The 17,564-nt window shown below is 40.1% G+C and overlaps 1 protein-coding gene and 1 long non-coding RNA gene across 18 annotated transcripts in view; both read left to right on the forward strand.

Moving 5' to 3' along the window:
• RBFOX1 (RNA binding fox-1 homolog 1) overlaps window positions 1–17,564 on the forward strand; it is a 1,150,020-nt gene that overhangs the window by 315,930 nt on the left and 816,526 nt on the right. The window lies entirely within an intron of this gene.
• The window catches only part of LOC135423002 (uncharacterized), a 34,335-nt gene that overhangs the window by 3,733 nt on the left and 13,038 nt on the right, over window positions 1–17,564 (forward strand). Inside the window, exon 3 of one of the 2 annotated variants that reach the window (XR_010434674.1) lies at window positions 390–595. The exons of the other annotated variant lie outside the window; for it this stretch is intronic. This is a non-coding gene — a long non-coding RNA (uncharacterized LOC135423002). Of the gene's footprint in view, window positions 1–389; window positions 596–17,564 lie in introns of those variants that run through there. 2 annotated transcript variants of the gene reach the window in all.

The raw sequence follows: 17,564 nt of genomic DNA on the forward strand, positions 1-17,564 counted from the left end.
CACCAAGCCTGTCCAGTGTATCAAATAATAAGGCAGACACTATTTTAACACAGCTTTACTTTATTCAGTCCATCTGCAAATGTTATAGAAAGGAGTGATATAATTATCTGTATTCTGTTACTGAAAGGCTAAGTGTGTCTCAGGAAGAAAATCTCAAAAAGATTTTAATTAAGTTAAAACTAAAATAAGAGCTGGAGTATAGAAAATGTCCTAAAGAATCTTTAATATCAAAATGAGCTCATAGCATCTTCTAAAATATAAGTTAATAGAGGCAAGTTAATATTCCTTCAGTGGAGAAAATGAAAACAGAACTGTACATTTGGTTTTAGAGGTCTTGAATACTTGGCTCTTTTCAAGTCCTGTTTCCTTTCTGTCTGTCCCTCAAGCAGACCATGAATGAGTGAAGTCTCTGTGCAGCTCTGCCTTTAATGTCTCTCAGAAAACAGGGTGTCCTTATTGCTGAGAAACTCACAGATCTCCTGATGAAAAACAACATAATCCTTACGGGAGGTGCTGTTGAATCTGGTACCGTGGGAGGTAGTTTCCTTACAGCAATGTGTAAATTCAGTTTATTAAACTTAACTCTGGAAAAACACCTTCCCTGTCCCCTTGTAGCATCTCAGAGCAGCAAGTGCCCTGTTACCATTATCCCCTCACCGTGGGTGTCCCCATCAGCAATCCTGTAATGCCACGGAAAGGGAATCACGCTGGCAGGAATTACTAAAGCACTGTTTGCTGCAGGACAAGTTTGTAGATCTTTTGTTTGCGATTTGGAAAACTTGGTGAGCGCCTGCAGCTCGTCAGACGCCAACTGCCACACGAGCTCCAGCAGCCAGGTAACGACCGACCCTTCCAGGGGCTCCAGCCCGAGCCTGCATTTATGCCACGTTTCTTCCCAAAGCCTGGGTAGGTGCCTCACAGCTGGTGCTTCACACACCATTCACAGGCCAGGGTTAAGGTTTTCAAGGCAAAGCACACCCATGGCACAGATCTGTGTGTCTGTGCCCAGGAGGGGGCTTTGCCCCTGCCCAGCGTTCACCCCTCCGGCTTTCTCTTCATCCTATCCCTGCTGCTCCTGCCTGAACATCTGCCTGTAAAACTAAGTTTTTCTTTCCCTTTTTTCCCCCCTAACCTTGATGAATGGCTTATATCTCACCACAGAAGCTCACCTTTCTCTTAACTGCAGATGATTGATAGGGCAGGAATAGCAGTGGAGCAGGTTCTGTGTCCTGGCAGCCTCGGCTGCTGCCGGGGCTTCCCTCCAGGGACTGGCAGGAGCCTCATTCCGTGCAGGAATTTAAAGCCCTACCAAGCCACTGAGAGACCGAGTGGGATTTTGAAACTCGTACTGCACAGTCTGAACATCCTCTAAAAACAGCAAGCCCAGAGTGCTCTGCTGATTTTCTGTCGTGGAACACTTCGAAGGGCAAATATTCCTTTTTGTTTGATGGAAGAACTCAGCACTATCAAGTGCAAGTTCACATGCTTGTATTTGTTTTATATGTTAAGAAAGAAGATGAAAGACCATGAATATACTTAGTTCATGAAATGTAGAAACATTAATTATTTCTACATCTGTATATGCTTTGATGCACACGGTACATAATTCTATAATTATTGATAGTTCTGTAATATAGAATATTAATTCTGTTCTTGCTCTACTATCATTTAAAAATTCCGTTTTCCCTTAGCCTGTTCCCTGTACATTTTTATTATTCAAGTGAATGTAACAATGACCTTTTTGAAAGAATGTCTAGTTAGATTAGTTACACTTTTAAATATAATGAGTTCTTAAGGCCAGGTTTTCAAGTCGTGTGTCAAGGTGGCTCCACTACAGTCAGGGGATTTGTGCCAGATTACACCTACAGAAAATCTGAATGTAAAGCTGAAGACAGTCGTTTATTCAAATTTGTATGTCTAAATTTAGGCAGAAAAGGGGAAAAAAATCTAAGGTGACTGAAAGAGAATAGATGTCAAAGTGATACGACTTTAACAGGTTCCTGTGATGACACAGATAGAAATGTGCTGGGAGAAGTTAATGGCTTTGAAAAGTAAAGACCAAAAGTACAGTAATATCCTTGAAAGTGCTGAATTCATGAGTCAACATTTAAATGGGAGCCTGTCTTCCCACTAAATAGCTTTTCAACTTCTTTCTTATCATAGTAGTCCTTAATTAAAATAGTTCAAAGGAGTTGGGTCATAAAACTGCATTGGGTTTTTTTTGTGCTAAAAAGAATTTCTGCACTCAGCAGACTTCATCAGTTCTCAAAACTTAACAGTTGAGTCAATAGTCTTCTTTTCACTCTGGTGAACTACACACTGAGAATGCCATAAGCAATTATTTAATCTTAGTAACTCGGGGTTAGTTCAGGACCGCAGTGGTCTAATTAAAAAGTGCTTCAGTGTATCATTGATTTCTTGGTATGACGACAAAGTCCTGCTTGATTCTGCTTTCCTCTGAAAGGAGTGCTGCTGCCAGCCAAGCTTGCTGCAGGAACACTGAGGGGCAGGGAGAGGCAAACGTGACCATCACTGCTTTGTTGGGGCAGAGAGGGAAGGGAAGAATCAAGAAAGATCAGAAAATGGAGAGGGGAATTTGAACTCGTGGTGGCAAACAAGGTCTATGATATTGGTTTAAATGCCTGTTCAGTCAGCCAGTCGGAGGAAGATCTGAAGGATGGGTGGCTGTTTTCTCAAGATAAAGCTTTGCAGCAAGTGCTGCATTGCCAGCACCAGGCGTTGGGCTTCAGTGATCTATTCACTGGTCAAAACATCAACATCCCAAATTCATTGCACTGCCTCAGGAGTGACCTCCTCTTACCCTGCTTTCTGTAGTTTGGAGTTTCATTCATTTGTCATCTTGCAATCCTGTTTCTGGTTTAAATTTCCACTTCTGTTGGAGACATAAGCCCAAGTAGTAGAATGAAAAATCCCATAACCTCATTCATAACTGTCATGACCTTGAATTCAGAAGCCACAGCTCTGGAATAGCTGCAGTTAATAGTCTTTTTAAGAGGTTTGTTCATTCTTTGGCTAAAAATTCGTACAGCAATGTTGATTGGGGAATTGATAAGACTTGTGGAAAGTGAGTTGGGAAATAGAGCCAGAAATCTCAAAATTTTAGTCTTTTTATTATTATTATTATTATTTCAGTTCAGCTGTCCTGTTAGCCTGCTTCTTGTTCCAGTTCTGCTCTGTGGTTTTGTGCTTTATTGTATTAGTTACCAGCTCGTAGAACTCTCAGTAAAGATGTAAGAAAACTGAATGATAACAACAACAGTGTCAAGCTAATCAGATGAAATATTTTGCTTTTTAAACATCTATATTTCAGGGAAATATATTCTCCTCATGAAGCTCCTTCTCACCTGAATACTCTTGCTCATTCACCATTAAAACAGTTTTCCTAGAAGGAAAACCCAACTGACAGTCTCTACTCTGCTACCATTAATGAAAAATAAGATGGGAAAGCCTATAGTCAGTTCTACTAAACTGCTGTGAGCAATTGTTAGGGGGAGGCTGTAAAAATCCCACTCTGATTGTCTTTGCATTTATGGACCCTTTCCAATCAGGGAACCAGCTCATGCAGAACACAACCTTCCTGCTGCTTTGGAGTCAGATCTGTGCCTGCCCCATTATAAACCAAATTAGCCATTTTCTGCAGGCTGCAATAAACTCCAGCTCTTTCATCCCGGAGAATTTCAGACAGTCGAGTACAGGAATGACTGAAAAAGTGTAAAACTAAATTAAGAGCTCAACTCCCCTTATCTTCTCAAAATTCCTGTCTTGGTATTTCGAATTCTATTTACACCCAAACCAGCTCCACTGTTGAAGGAATGGCATCTGTCAAAGTCAGTGCCATCACTGTGATGTGCCAGTAAACCCCTTATATTTTTGCATCTTTTCCCACATAGCAGGAATTGCTTTGACATGTTGAAACAAATGCCACCAAATCCATTTGCACAAATTTTGGTTGTGCTCAAATTCTCAGCACACTTCTGCTCCTTGGCTTTTCTACAGTGATACATTAAATTCATCGTCACAGAGTAAGAAGATTATCCAACTTCTATAAACTGATCGGAATGAAGCAACAGTGAATTCAGGATCTCTCACTTGTGCATATATTCACTCCCTCCCCAGTTCCTTTAACACTCCTGCATAGCTGGATTTCTCTCAGGGAATCAATAATAAAGGCAAATGCTTCAGAATCACCTGGTTTGGGAAGAAAGCTGCTCTCTCAGAGCCTCACTATATGCTGGGACTTTCTTCTTACAGCAAAAAAAGTGTGGCTGCTGTAGTTCTTGTATTTCCCATGTTTCCAGGGAATTGATTTGAAGATTTTAAGAGCTCCTTTCTTGCTCCTGGCTCACCTTGTCAGGCTGCTTAACTCCACAGGACTGTGGAGCCTCTTATCATCTCTTAGCCCTAAGAATTCAGTCAAAGCCCTGCTTCCAGCTTCCCACCAGCTGGCTCCTGCAGCGATGCCCAAAGTCAACACTACCCTCAGATTCAACCCTTTCATGGTTTCTTACAGAGCTCTCAAAGAGAAAAAAAAAAAAAAAAGGAAAAAAATCTCATTATTTTGTCGCTAAGTCCATAATGTTCCAAATTGTACTGACTCTTTGGTCAGAGTTCAGTGCAACAAACCGTGCAGGGAATATTTTTCGAATCAGATAAAGATTTGGGAAACATATTACATACTGCTTGTGATTTTGAAACACAGTGAATGCTCTAAAATGTTTTTTCTTCAGCTGACCCAAACCCAGGAAGAACAGAGTAGACAGCCTGTTGTATGTAACAACACCTTCTCTTTTCTTGATGAAACAGAAAATACATTTAGAGGGGTTCCTTGGTTATTATTTTCCCTTTATTTTGCCCCCTCCAGCTTCCTGTTGGAGGCCCAGCCCACTGCGTGGTTTGACTGGAGACAGAAAAGGCCTTGAGGCTGTGTAAGAGCTGCTCAGCAGTAAATAAAACATCCCTGTGTTAAAAACAGTGTTTTCATCACAAATCCAAACCACAGCACCATGGGGGCTGCTGTGGACAAAATTAACTCCATCCAAGCCAGCGTAGCAGGTTTCCTTGGAACTCAAAGAACTTTTCCCTAACTGCAGAAAATTTATGATTCATTTTTCACTAACTGAGAATATTTGGACATATTTCTGAGTTTCTGCTGTGCACCTGGGCTGATTTAGAAAGAACTATTCCTGTTCAAAAGAGTCTTCCTCCTTAAAAAACCCCAACCCCAAACATTTTCCTAATCAATACATAATCACACCGCTCCTGTTCCCCACACCTTCCCTCCCCATATGGTTTTACATATGCATAAGCAAAACTATCTGCTTTCAGATAAGTCTCAACTACAAAAATTCTTCATAACAATACTAATTATTTGATCTATTTATCAGTTCTTGCTCATCTCAGTACTCACATGGTGTGGGTGTTCATAGTTTCGCCAGTGACCTGTGTTTGCAAAGCAGCAGCTTCCCCTCTATCAATGTATTATTATCAATTTATGACTTGTGAGAGAACACCACTGATTAATCTCTGTGTAGTTTCAATAGTTTCAATCATTTTGTGATGTTGAACCCCAAAATGCCTCTTCTAAATACAACTTGAGTTTGCAAAGCTATGGCTCAGAAATGGTTCACAAGTTGCACTGTTCATATTATGCATTTTAGCAGCCATGGAAATTTTGGAATAAATTGTGAGAACAAATCACGTGCACACTGTTTTCTAGTGATTTAAGATGCTGAAGGTTTTTAATGCTTGACTTGACACATTTTATCATAATTTTTTAGTGGATGCCCAGCTCTATTTTAAGATGAACTGTCCTGCCAGTTGTTTGAATGCAAAGAGCAAAGCCTGTGTCTCACCAGTCAGTTTGCCACATCCACCAGTCTACCAGGGCATCTGCCTTTCAGTCAAGTAAATAAGGCAATTTCTAGTTCTGATTCTAGAAATCCCAAATACTGTCCTTAATTGCTGATGTGAGGCTGCCTCCGGACCTTGTGAAGTCAGCAAAGTGATTAATGACTCATTAAAAATAAATACGTTTCCCAAAAGAATTTGCAGGGATTCAACTGTGAAATTCCTGCTGTACTCCATGGGAGCTACATGACTTAATCCCCATGACCTGCACTTTATGAGTAACCTTTTGGAAAATAAGCAACTTAAACAGCTGGAGACATGCACTGTTACAAGGTACTGCATGGCAGTACAGCACTCCAGACAGAAATGGGGTTTGAAATGAAAACATTACTTACTTAAACTGGCAGCTCAGAACAAGGCTGTGTTGGTGACTGGCTTTGGGGGCTTCATGTTCCAAATCCTGAAAACCTTTTGGCATTATCCATGAGGAGGCTGAAAGAGGACATGCTGAGCTGGGTTTCACCACAGCATTCACCCGTGTACAGTCAATCAGTCCTGAGAGAAAATGAGTGTATTTTCAAAATATGTCATGAAACGCTCCAGCAGGCATAAAAATCAAAACCTGTTGTTATTGAGGACAAATATGGTAGCAAAGGAACAAGGTGTCTTTGACTTCAACATTTACAGCCAGTAATTAATTAGGAATGTAGTTCAGGAAGCAGGAAGGAACATCCAGTGTGTGCTGCACAGGTAAGTCCTTCCTGCAGAAATGCAGCACAACTCAGCTGTTTCTAAGGTGCACCACCAAATGAGTCCTTCATCCATCCCAGCAAAGTATAGAATCTTCATTTATTCATTCATTTTCTGGTGTGTTTTATCATTCCAGTTCCACATAGATTTTTTTTTTCCCCAGCCCCTTACTCTACAGATACTATATTTCTTACAAGGGGTGGTCTGCAACACAATTTTTTGTGCCTTTAATTGTAAATCCCTGATTTTTAGTCCAAAAAAACCCAGGTAGCTGTTTACAGGCTTGCATAGATAGATCATCTGGGGTTAATTATGAGATATCTTTCTAAATTTCTACCAAAGTTATGTATAGAATTACGTTTCTTGCTTCGAACCATGCTTGGTGTTTACTCAGGTAGCATGTCCATGGCTATGTGAGAGACCAGGCTCTTTTACTGTCAGAAAGTAGCAAACTATGTGCTGCTGAAATTCTTTATTTCAGATAAATAACCGAAGCCAGATGATTAACCTCATTGCAGCACTGTGACCATGCCCTCTTCTCCACACTCTGCTCTTTTAATCACACCATCGATCATCCATCATCTTTCACACCACATCCAAAAACTTTGTCCTTGCCACAAGGGCTATTCACAACTTTCTACACTCTCAGCTTTAAAACATGGACAGTTGAAAGCAAAAAGGGAATCAAGAGTAGAATGAACAATTGGCAGTTTTCTATCACTACTTATGTGCAACTGTGTTTATGGATTAATTCTTCAGATGCTCACACAGGCCATGATTCTTCAGGATATATATTTTTTGTGTGTATCACTTATCACAGGGGTACCAACCAGCCTTTACAGACTTGATTTGGTGTTCAGTAGCTGGTGTGACAGTGAGCTGTAGATGTGCTGTCACAGCTGACTCTCCAAGTGTAGCTGGTCTCTGAGGAGAGGGAAGGTTCTTTGTTACACAAACCCACCACTCCCAGCAGTGAGAGGCTCCTCACTGACTGTGATGGACATGGATCAGGCCTGGAGCCAGGGGGTGTTTGTGTGCACACTTATATTTCACCAATAACCACCGGAAGCCTTCATTAAGCTGAGCAGCAAAAGTGGCTGCTGACCTCTCACCACCCGAAACAGTCGCATACAAATAGTAAATTAAATCGAGCATTAATCAAAACTGTAAAATAGCCTGCTTAATCCTTCCAGAAACAACACACCCACAACCTTCTTCCAAACCCTTGTCAAACAAATGGTTTTTGCAGCGTATCTGGAAGGTCATCAAGTCCTGGGCTATTTCAGGAGCAAGTTCCAGATGGTCTCCAACACGCTGAATAATGTATGCCTGTGTGGGAGTGGGGAGAGAGGGGCTTGAAGGAACTATTACACTGATGGGAGTAAATCCCTGCATTTTACATTCCTATACGCCAAGGTAGGTGTTAAAAGTGCTCTCGTGTCCTTTGTTTCAAGTGGCAAAAATAACTTGTTTCAAGAATCTTTACTGACAGTATCCATTTCATCTTTCACTCAGCAGCACTCTAAGCTTTTGTTTGGACTACAATTGTGTTGATTACAGGAGCACCAGTGTTTTAATGGGATGTGGCATTTGTAGTGTGACATTCCACGAGCAGTAACCTTTTATCTTGTAATTCTTGCAATGTTATGAAGTGAAAAGCTAACAGCTATACATGCATTATTATAGACAAGGTAGTTATTAAAGGAAGCATGTGTGTTTGAAACTGTTTTGTATGAATATCATGGGGCTGTTTGCATGAATTTGCACGGGGGAGTTGGTTGGTGATGAGCTCAACGTGCCCTGGCCCTGTGTCCTGGCAGCCCAGAAATCAGAGTTGTCCTGGGCTGATCCCACAGTGTGGGCAGCAGGGGAAGGGGGGATTCTCCCCCTCTGCCCCCTCAGGTGAGACCCCCCTGCAGAGCTGCCTCCAGATATGGGGCACCAGGAGAGCTGGAGAGAGACTTTGGACAAGGGCCTGGAGGGACAGGACAGGGGCGAATAGTTTCAAACTGACAGAAGGCAGGGGTAGATAGGTTATGGGGAAGAAATCCTTCCCTGGGAGGGTGGGGAGGCCCTGGCACAGGTTACCCACAGGAGCTGTGGCTGCCCCATCCCTGGGAGTGTCCAAGGCCAGGTTGGACAGGGCTGGGAGCAACCTGGGCTAGTGGAAAATGTCCCTGCCCACGGCAAGGAGTTGGAACGAGATGATCCTTAAGGTCCTTTTCAACCCAGGCCATTCCATGATTCTGTGATTTTTTCAATGAACAGGGTAGACAGTAAATGCTATCTGAGCACAATGTGTAAAACTCCAACAATCCACAGGCCTCAAACTACGTCACCACCTTGACTGAGTTTGCTCAGAGGTGCCTGTCTGCCCACACTGTGAGTGATAGGGAAACACACCGAGCAGATCCTAAGCTGAGAACAAAATCAGACAATCTGGATCAGCTGTGGACTTAGGTCAGAGGTGAAAACGGGATTTATTAACCAGTGGACCTTTTCAGCCCTGACATTACACTCTGACCAATGCCATGATGGGAGATGAAGGGCATGGAGTAAATATATATTTCACACCCTCATCTCTGCATGCAGGAAGGTGGAGGTGGCACTGTAGTGATACCAGTCATAAAATAAAAAAAAAACACAAACAAATATTCCACAATAATGTTAAATATTAATAATAATGCTAATTATGTCGCAGAATGGAAATCTCCTTTTCCCCTTGCTATCTTTTGAGTTCCTTTATGGCCATAGCTCTAAATCTACGTTCTTGGTGAAATTCTGTTCATGTGTAGAGAGACCAAGGGTATGGAAGAAATTGCACACAGATAAATCAGCGCATCGTTTTTGTCCTAAGGTAATAATATTTCAAAGTACTTTCATTCTGATGGTTTTCAGAATAACTATTTGAAGTGAATTGTTGGCCTTGGACAAATTCCTGGAGGAGATAATGACGTACATGTCACAAAAGAAATCATTGTTATAGGCACAGCTGGTGACAGTGCTTGGTGTCAACAAACAAGTAAGTTGACATAAAGCCTACCATTCAATTACTGGCATAAAGAAATCTCCTCTAAAACAAGATTGAAGATGTGGCCTATGGCGCCTCAAGTTTGAATAATAGAGCAATGGTAAAAAATAGACAATATCAGGGATGCAGTAAGAGAAAAATTTAATTTCTAATCCTCATTGTGTGCCTGCTCAGAGGACCAATACAAAATTTAAATTTCCTATACAGTCAATGTTCAATAATTGCATTTTTATATTTTGTACATAACTATAAATATGTTTCCAGTTTGACACTGTGGCTATTAAGGTAATTACAACGTCCAAACTCTCCATTTGGGTTCTCTTCAGGTCTGTCACTATTCACAAGCTCCAAAGTGCATAGATGTTGTTCTTCAAGCTCTGCAGAAGAACACACAAACCCATTCACAGCAGCAAATTGTTCCCTGCAAAAGATTGGATCACAAAAGTGGCTATTGTCAAAATGTCACCCAGAAGACAATAGAAAACCCCAATAAACCTGGGTGTCAAACAGCTGCTGTTGCTGCAGCCCAGGGGGATGTCAGGCTGGACAGTGTTCTGAGACAGTTCAGGGTGGATGAAGAAAATCAGGGGTGAGAACTCTGCAAGTTCCAGTCCTTCAAAGAGAAATCTAATGAAAGAATCGGGAAATTATGAGTTTCCCACTGATGACTCACTACAGGTGTTCTTAGGGGAATTTATATGAGGGAACGAGAACTACAGATGTTAATTAAATCGTGGTCATGATTAAGGGGCATGTGAATTTAAAAGTAGACAGCACCATGGGCAGATCAGTCTTTAATGATCACACACACCCTGAAGTTTCAAAAGAAGCAGAATATGTACTAGGAATTCTAAGGACTTGGAGAGGAGGCAAAGGAAGTCATCAGGCTCAGTCTTTTCTGTGACAAAATCTAATGATTTCCACAGGATTTTGCCCCTTCCTCTGGGGATTATTTCAACTGGCAGATCTACAGTTCTGTTTTATATATTGATTGTGTGTTCCAAACAGTCAGTTCTAAATACACAGCACAAATTATCATGTCAGTAAATAAGCAGCATAACATAAGATTATTCATTTAAGTAACAGGTTAATATTTCCTTAATAGTTCTTTATGATTGTTATGATTATGAGTTAGTCAAGACACCCCAACCTATAATACAATATAATTATTATTGTTAATTATGAATATTATAATTACAATACATATAAAATATAATAATATAGTATGTAATGATGATATAATATAATATAAAATAGCTGAGTTCCCTGAGGCCTCCAGGGAAAATGGAGGGGGAAAATTCTGTGGAGCCAGTTTGGTAGATTGTGATGTCCAATGTGTAACACAGTGTGTCCTAGAACATGAATTGTGTTCTGCTTTGATCTGGGCTGGTGTTGCTGCACCTCCCTTGCTCTAGGGACACCTGTGATTTGAGAGGTATCACAAATTTTTTATTGCTGTCTTTTTACAACAGCAATTCTGCAGGAGAAGAGGAACTCATGACATCACTGGAGATGAGAATTTTAATTTAAAAGTCTGATGCTCAGTACCGAAGAAACCAGGTCATTAACTCCAGTCACGTGCTTGTTTCTGTCCTAAACCAAGTGATAAAATCATTAGTTAACTAAACTAAAAGCAACTCAGAGGAACTTGACAAAAGAACATCTGTCATTCAGGTGCTTGTCCTGTAAGTCTCCCTGCACAGAGCACTCTTCCTTGGGGTTTAAAATTTCTCCCGATTTTTAAAAAAATTTAAATGTTTACAACATATGAGGAATGAGATGATAAATTTAGGAAAGGAATCTGCATTTGATATGTTTCCTCTTTTTCGTGTGGAGAAATTTCCTAATTTTTTCCTATTCTAAGGCCTAAATTCCAACCATCCAATGTTTTATACTTCTGAGTCAGGTATGTGGACAGGCACCTTAAATACAAATGTCCCAGTCATTTACATTTTTCTCCTTCTTGAAGGGTATTTATGTACTTTTCCATGTGAGCTTATCTGTGACCTATAAGGAACTAGAAGCAGTGGGACTATTTCACATGTAAAACATATTAAAGTTTAACAATCACTTAAAAAAGACAAACAAAAAACAAAGAAACAAAGAGTTTAGCAAGTTATTAGAAAAAATAATATAGTGAATGATGGGAATTGAAGTCCACCCAAGCTACTGGGCTTTTGCTGTTAAATTTGACAACATCAAACTCCACAGACTTTAATACATTTTTTTTTATTTAAAAAAATTTACAAGATACACTGCACTTATTTTAAATCTCATTTATTTTAAATTTGATTTATTCAAATTTTATTTCCTTCAAATTCCTAACATAGCTCAGCCTGGGGTGGAGAATGTGGTTCCTGTACAGTTAAAATTTTATAAGCAGTTGATCAAGAAATCTTTTTTAGATTGAAAACAAGCTCCAAGGTCCGTTTTGAGTCCACATCCACTCACAGGGCTACTTCTGACACAGCCCAGGAGAGCTGTGATGGATTAACTGAGTGCATAACAGATATTGTTTTAGTGCATTAGCCCTGATTTCCTGTTCCAAGTGATTGATTGAGCCTCAGTCAAGACAGTGTCCACAGCAAATATTAAGCAAACTTACCCAGACACAATCAATCACTCTTATCAAAAGATCACCACATTTGGAGCATAAAATGCTAAAGCCTTACCTGCTTTGCTCTGTCTTCATCCAGTTTAATTGTATTTCTTAAAGGCACAGAAGGGCAGGTTGTGTTTGTGGAGCTGTTGGTTGCTGGGTGTGCTCCCCCAGGCTGGGCAGCTCTCAAGCACAGAGCTGTTATCTGCTTATATTGCAACATCTTTGCTATTTTCAAGAAATGTACATTTCCAAAAGACATAATGCAGTAATCACAAGGTAATTTGAATATTTAGGGGATAACCTGACAGTAAGAAATATAAAAGCTGACCCTGGTGTTCTCGTGGATTACCACTGGTAACAATATTTTCTCTGAGCACTGCATTTCTAAAGAATTCTCCTGTATTCTGCTGTGATTTTGCTTAGTTTATTTAACAACTATTTAAGCCCCTATGAATATTATTTAAGCACAGTCAAAAGGTCTTCTTTATAGCACACAAATGTGATTTAATAATTTTGAGGCTATAGAAGATTCTGTTTCTCTTTATCAGACTGTGGGTAAACCAAATGCTGTCAGTGGCCTCCTGTTCACATTTGTCTGTCTGGAAACCCTGAAAACCAACAGACAACACAGGGAATTTTCAGCTCTTTCTTGGATCCCAGAGTTTAGACTCAACACACTTGGTAGGATCCTACTTAATATCAGATTTTTTTTTTAAGTATATAGGAATGAATGGACCTGCCAAACCAAAACAGAGAAGGAAGGATAAGGATCCTACATTATGGGGGAAAAAAAAAGTGAAGTAGCAAAATTTAAATACTAAAGGTTGGTTTTTTTTTTCTTAAAAGCTAAGAATTACTTATTCAAAAAATGCAAAAATAGAAAATCAGATTGAGGATACTGTTAGTCAGCTGCAGGGGAAACTGTGGAGTCAGAACTGCTCTAGCCCAGGATTGACTCACCATGGAGCATAAGCTCATGAACTTTCTCTGCTGGCTTGGGAACTATAAAATAGTGGTATGAGACACTTCTCTGTGTCTACCAACTGTCTACCAACAGTTTTGGATCACTGTTGGTAGCCCAAGACACCACTACAACTTGGTTTCAGTTTTCTTTTTCTTTCTTTTTTTTTTTTTTTTTAAAGCTTAGCTATAAAAATCATATCTTGAAACCAACCTCCACTTTCCTGGTAAAGGGATTCTTCCCCTTCTGTTCATACTGTAGCTGGAAATAAGGGTTTGCCCCACTTCCATGACTCAGCACTGAATCCATGGGCACTGATGCAGTTTTCAGTTGCCTGCCATCCCAATAACACACCAGAGTGACTCCAGAGTCTGACATTCCACTAACCTCTAATAATCCTGGTTAGATGGATTTTTATAGTGTAAGCAGAGTAAAACAACTTCTTACAGTTCAGACAAGAACACAAATGCTCATCCTGTTTATATCCAAGAGAGCATCTGCAACAGCCTTTAATTGCTTCAGAGCATGCAGTGGGAATGGCTTCAAATGAATTTAAATTGCAAGCTTGGTCAACTGAAATGCTTTTAATTGTTCTTTGGCAGCCATTCAATCTACTTTTTACACTCTTGATTGTAGTGTGTAGCTGCTCTGGTGTGTGCATGTTAACAATGCAGAAATGTATCATAGATACATAAAAATAGAGATATATATCACCCAAACAATCATTGTCTGTACAGATGTGACACCACCATGTATCAGAGCTTAAAAAAAGTCATAAAAGGTGTATTTATATAATACATTATAAGAAACAGTTGTTCATCAAAGGACATGTGATGTCTCCTTCCCCATTCCCTTTTCGTTGGCAAAAATTGATACAGGAGGAAAGAGAAGCAGTAGGAAGTGTCTGCACACACATGGAATATTTCAATGGCCATCTCCAACGTTTTTGCTTTCTATCATGTAAGTCCCAGACAGTCAGGCTTGAAAAGTTCACTGCAAAAATGTATTTTTGGTCATGCTTTGACTCATGACAACTCTACAGACCTCTAGGCCATTTTGCTCTTTCTGCACTTGCTTTTTTTTCATGGTAAATCTGATGAAGGTCTTTTGGCGAATGAAGGGTGAGAGAAAGCTGCTTTTAGTTACGCCTTAGCCTTTGAAAAATTCCAGCTAGGAGTGGAACTTGCCTTTTTGCACTGCTGATGCAGTTACAGCAACACACAGTAGGTGATCTATGTGATACAGATATTTCTTATTAACCTCATTGAGGTCTTTTAGCTTTCTCAGTATTTTTTTTCTCCATTATATGTTATCCAAGCATTCTGAATTTATGTGGCAAGGTTTTGGTAGTGGGGGGCTGTAGGGAGGAGAGATCAGGAGCTAATCCCATTTTGGGCAGAGCTGGTTTCAGATAATTTAAACTGGACCTGCTGGTGCCCAGAGCTGATCCATCAGTGATGCTGTGGCACCTCTGTGGTAACACATTTAAAAAAGGGTAAAATCACTACAAAAACTGTTTACTGTGGTGATTTCTGTGTCTGTGCTGTAAATTTATATTGTGCACGTTATAGTGCCTGCACAGATGATCAGTAATTGTATCTTCTGCATCACAGTTTTTAAAAACAGACAAATATTGTGAATTAAACCTGCAATGAAAAAGAACAGACTTCACAATAATCATAATAAAATCTGTGAGAGAGCCCATACCTGTGACAGCTGCACTTGGGGTTCTGCAGGATGTTATTTTTTGGTTAAGTAGGGGGTTTTTTTGCACCATGTGTAGGGTCTTGGATCAAGACATTCCACAGCAAATCATTTAAATTGTACATGTTTCCTGAATATTCATGGTGTGGTGAGTCCACCCCAGCTGGCAGCTGAACAGTGTTTCTTAAAGCATTTTTAATTAAGATATTTTAGGAATATAAAGAAATATGCCCTATTAATTTTCAGTGCTTAATAGACTAAAGCAGAGTAAACCATTGGAGACTGTGGAGTCTTTCATGGAAAGGTCCTCATCAGTGAGAGATTAAATTAGGTCACCTTGATAACCTGGTTTGGTGAACCAAATGGGTCTGATATTTGACAGCACCTCCCCTGGAGTTCTGGGTTAAAAATAGGGAAATAGCACAAGAAAACCTCCAGAAGGGATTTTTGTGTCTCAGTGGATGTTTTTCCTTTGAACACAACGATGTTTCATTTTATAATTGAAATACAGGATGGCTTTGAACTTTCAATAGCTGAGGCTATTAAGTAACAGTATCACATTTCATTTATTATATTAAGTTTTAAGTGCAGTCCATGCATTTTTAATTCTGTTTATGTCTTGAGAGCTTGCCTCTAGTGGAATAAAACCAATCAAGGGTCTAGAATGAGAATTAAAATTTAGGTCCTGCTTCACCACTGCCCTGTGGTACCTTTGTGTTGGCTTGAATAAGTGCAAAGGACAAATAAAGTAAATGTAAGGACCCTCTGGAGAAAACTGTTATTATAGGGGGTCAGCTAATGCTCACATTCTGCCAGGCTCACCTAAGAGTCCCTAAATGTGGGAAAGCTGGCTAAAGACAGGAGGGAGTATATGAGCTCTAGGCCAGGGTAGGAGAAAGAAGGGCCAGAGCAAATGGTTTCAGAGAGAATCCGTGTTCATGATATTCCAAAAAAACCCAAACACCAAACCAAACACAAAAAAAAACCCACAAAAAATTAAGCAACCAAACAAAAAACACCCACAAAAACACCAAAGAGGGAGAGAATTGATGGTGAGGGTAAAAAAAAAATATTCTAGGTGGGGGTAGCTCCCTGAGAGCCCCCGGGCAGGGATTCCCTGGAAGCCCCTGGGGAGACTGTGGTGGAGGAGGGAAAAATGGGATGGAAAAAGAGCAGCTGAGAGGAGCAGGATGTGCTGCCCATAACCCCCACTGCTCCAGGGAAGAGGAAGGAGAGGAGTCGGGTGTGAAGGACTGAAATTCAGCCTGGGGAAAAAACATCAAGGTGGGGTAGGGGGAAGCTGGTTTAGCTCTTGTCTTTGCCTCCCACCATTCCAGTTGGCAATAAATTGAATTAATTGTCCCCAAGTCAAGCCTGTTTTGCCCATGACAGTATTTGGTAAACGAATTGTCTGTTTTAATCTTGACCCCTGAGCTTTTCCATCTTATTTTTTCCCCCTGTCCTGATAATTTTTTTCCCCCTGAGGAGGGGGAGGGAGAGTGGCTGGGGGGATATGAGGTGGCCAGGGGAGGTCAGCCCTTCACATTTGGGAACTGAGGAAGTTTTCCTCCTGTGCCCTATGTAGATCCATGTCTAGAGGTGTGGTTTCATTATTCTTTCACTGCTGACCTTGCATTGGAATTTTTATTTTTGCTTCTTTTAAATCAGGCAAAAAAAAAATAATGCAATCCTAAGGTACAACCAGAGCTCGGCTTTGTTTTGCTGAACAATTTTCAGCTAAAACTTTGCAGGCTTTTTTATATTCAGGTATTTTCTTTGTTATTAATGGGCTCATAATTCTGCCAAAACAAAGACTGAAAAAATGACATGTGATTTAATATTCACCTTTTTAGAGGACAGAGCTTTTCTGAGTACAGGAGGATCCAGGGCAGAATGTTAAAACTCACAAATTTAGCAAGGCCTACTGTATTTTTCAACCCTAAGGACTGTTCTACATCCCTGGAATTAGAATAAGGTTGGATCTGGAGAATCTGTGTCTGTCTGGTTGATCATCTTTGCATTTAGGAAGGAGGCATTTTTCCCATTACCAGATTGGTCTGGCCAACTGGAAGGGGTTTTATTATAGAATAAATTATTTTTTTCTTTTTTTTTTCTTTTTTTTTTTTCTTTTTTTTTTTGTCAGGGGCAATTTTAATCAATTTTAAAATTAATTTTTGCCATTTAATGAAAGGCTAGTAAATGTGATCACTATATGGAAGAGATGGCAAGTCTTACTGCAAGGCTCTATCTCAGGAACAGTTCTCAGAGGAGAATCTGGACTGTAACACTATTTAATATTGGGCTGTGCACTACATTTCAGTGAATATCTATCTCAGAAATACAGTGGCTGCTTTTCTCATGTATTTTTGCTTTCACTTGTCTATAAGTATTTTTATCATTGATTGTACAATCGAAAGGATGAAATATTTTTTCCATGAAGACTTTGATACTCTATTTTTATTTCTTCCATCTTCCCAGGCATCCTTGTGCACTGTGGAGCCTTTGTTTGTTTGTTCCTCCCTCTGTGAGCAGAGGGATGGGGACGTTCCTTTGCACTCCTCAGGACTTTGTTATTCCAGTCTCTCCCTTCTTCAGCTCTTGATGTTCTGACATTCAGATGAGTCACCAAATGCATTATTTTTGAGGTT

This window comes from Pseudopipra pipra, chromosome 16 (assembly GCF_036250125.1).
Source record: "Pseudopipra pipra isolate bDixPip1 chromosome 16, bDixPip1.hap1, whole genome shotgun sequence".
In the NCBI taxonomy this organism is placed as follows: domain Eukaryota; kingdom Metazoa; phylum Chordata; class Aves; order Passeriformes; family Pipridae; genus Pseudopipra; species Pseudopipra pipra.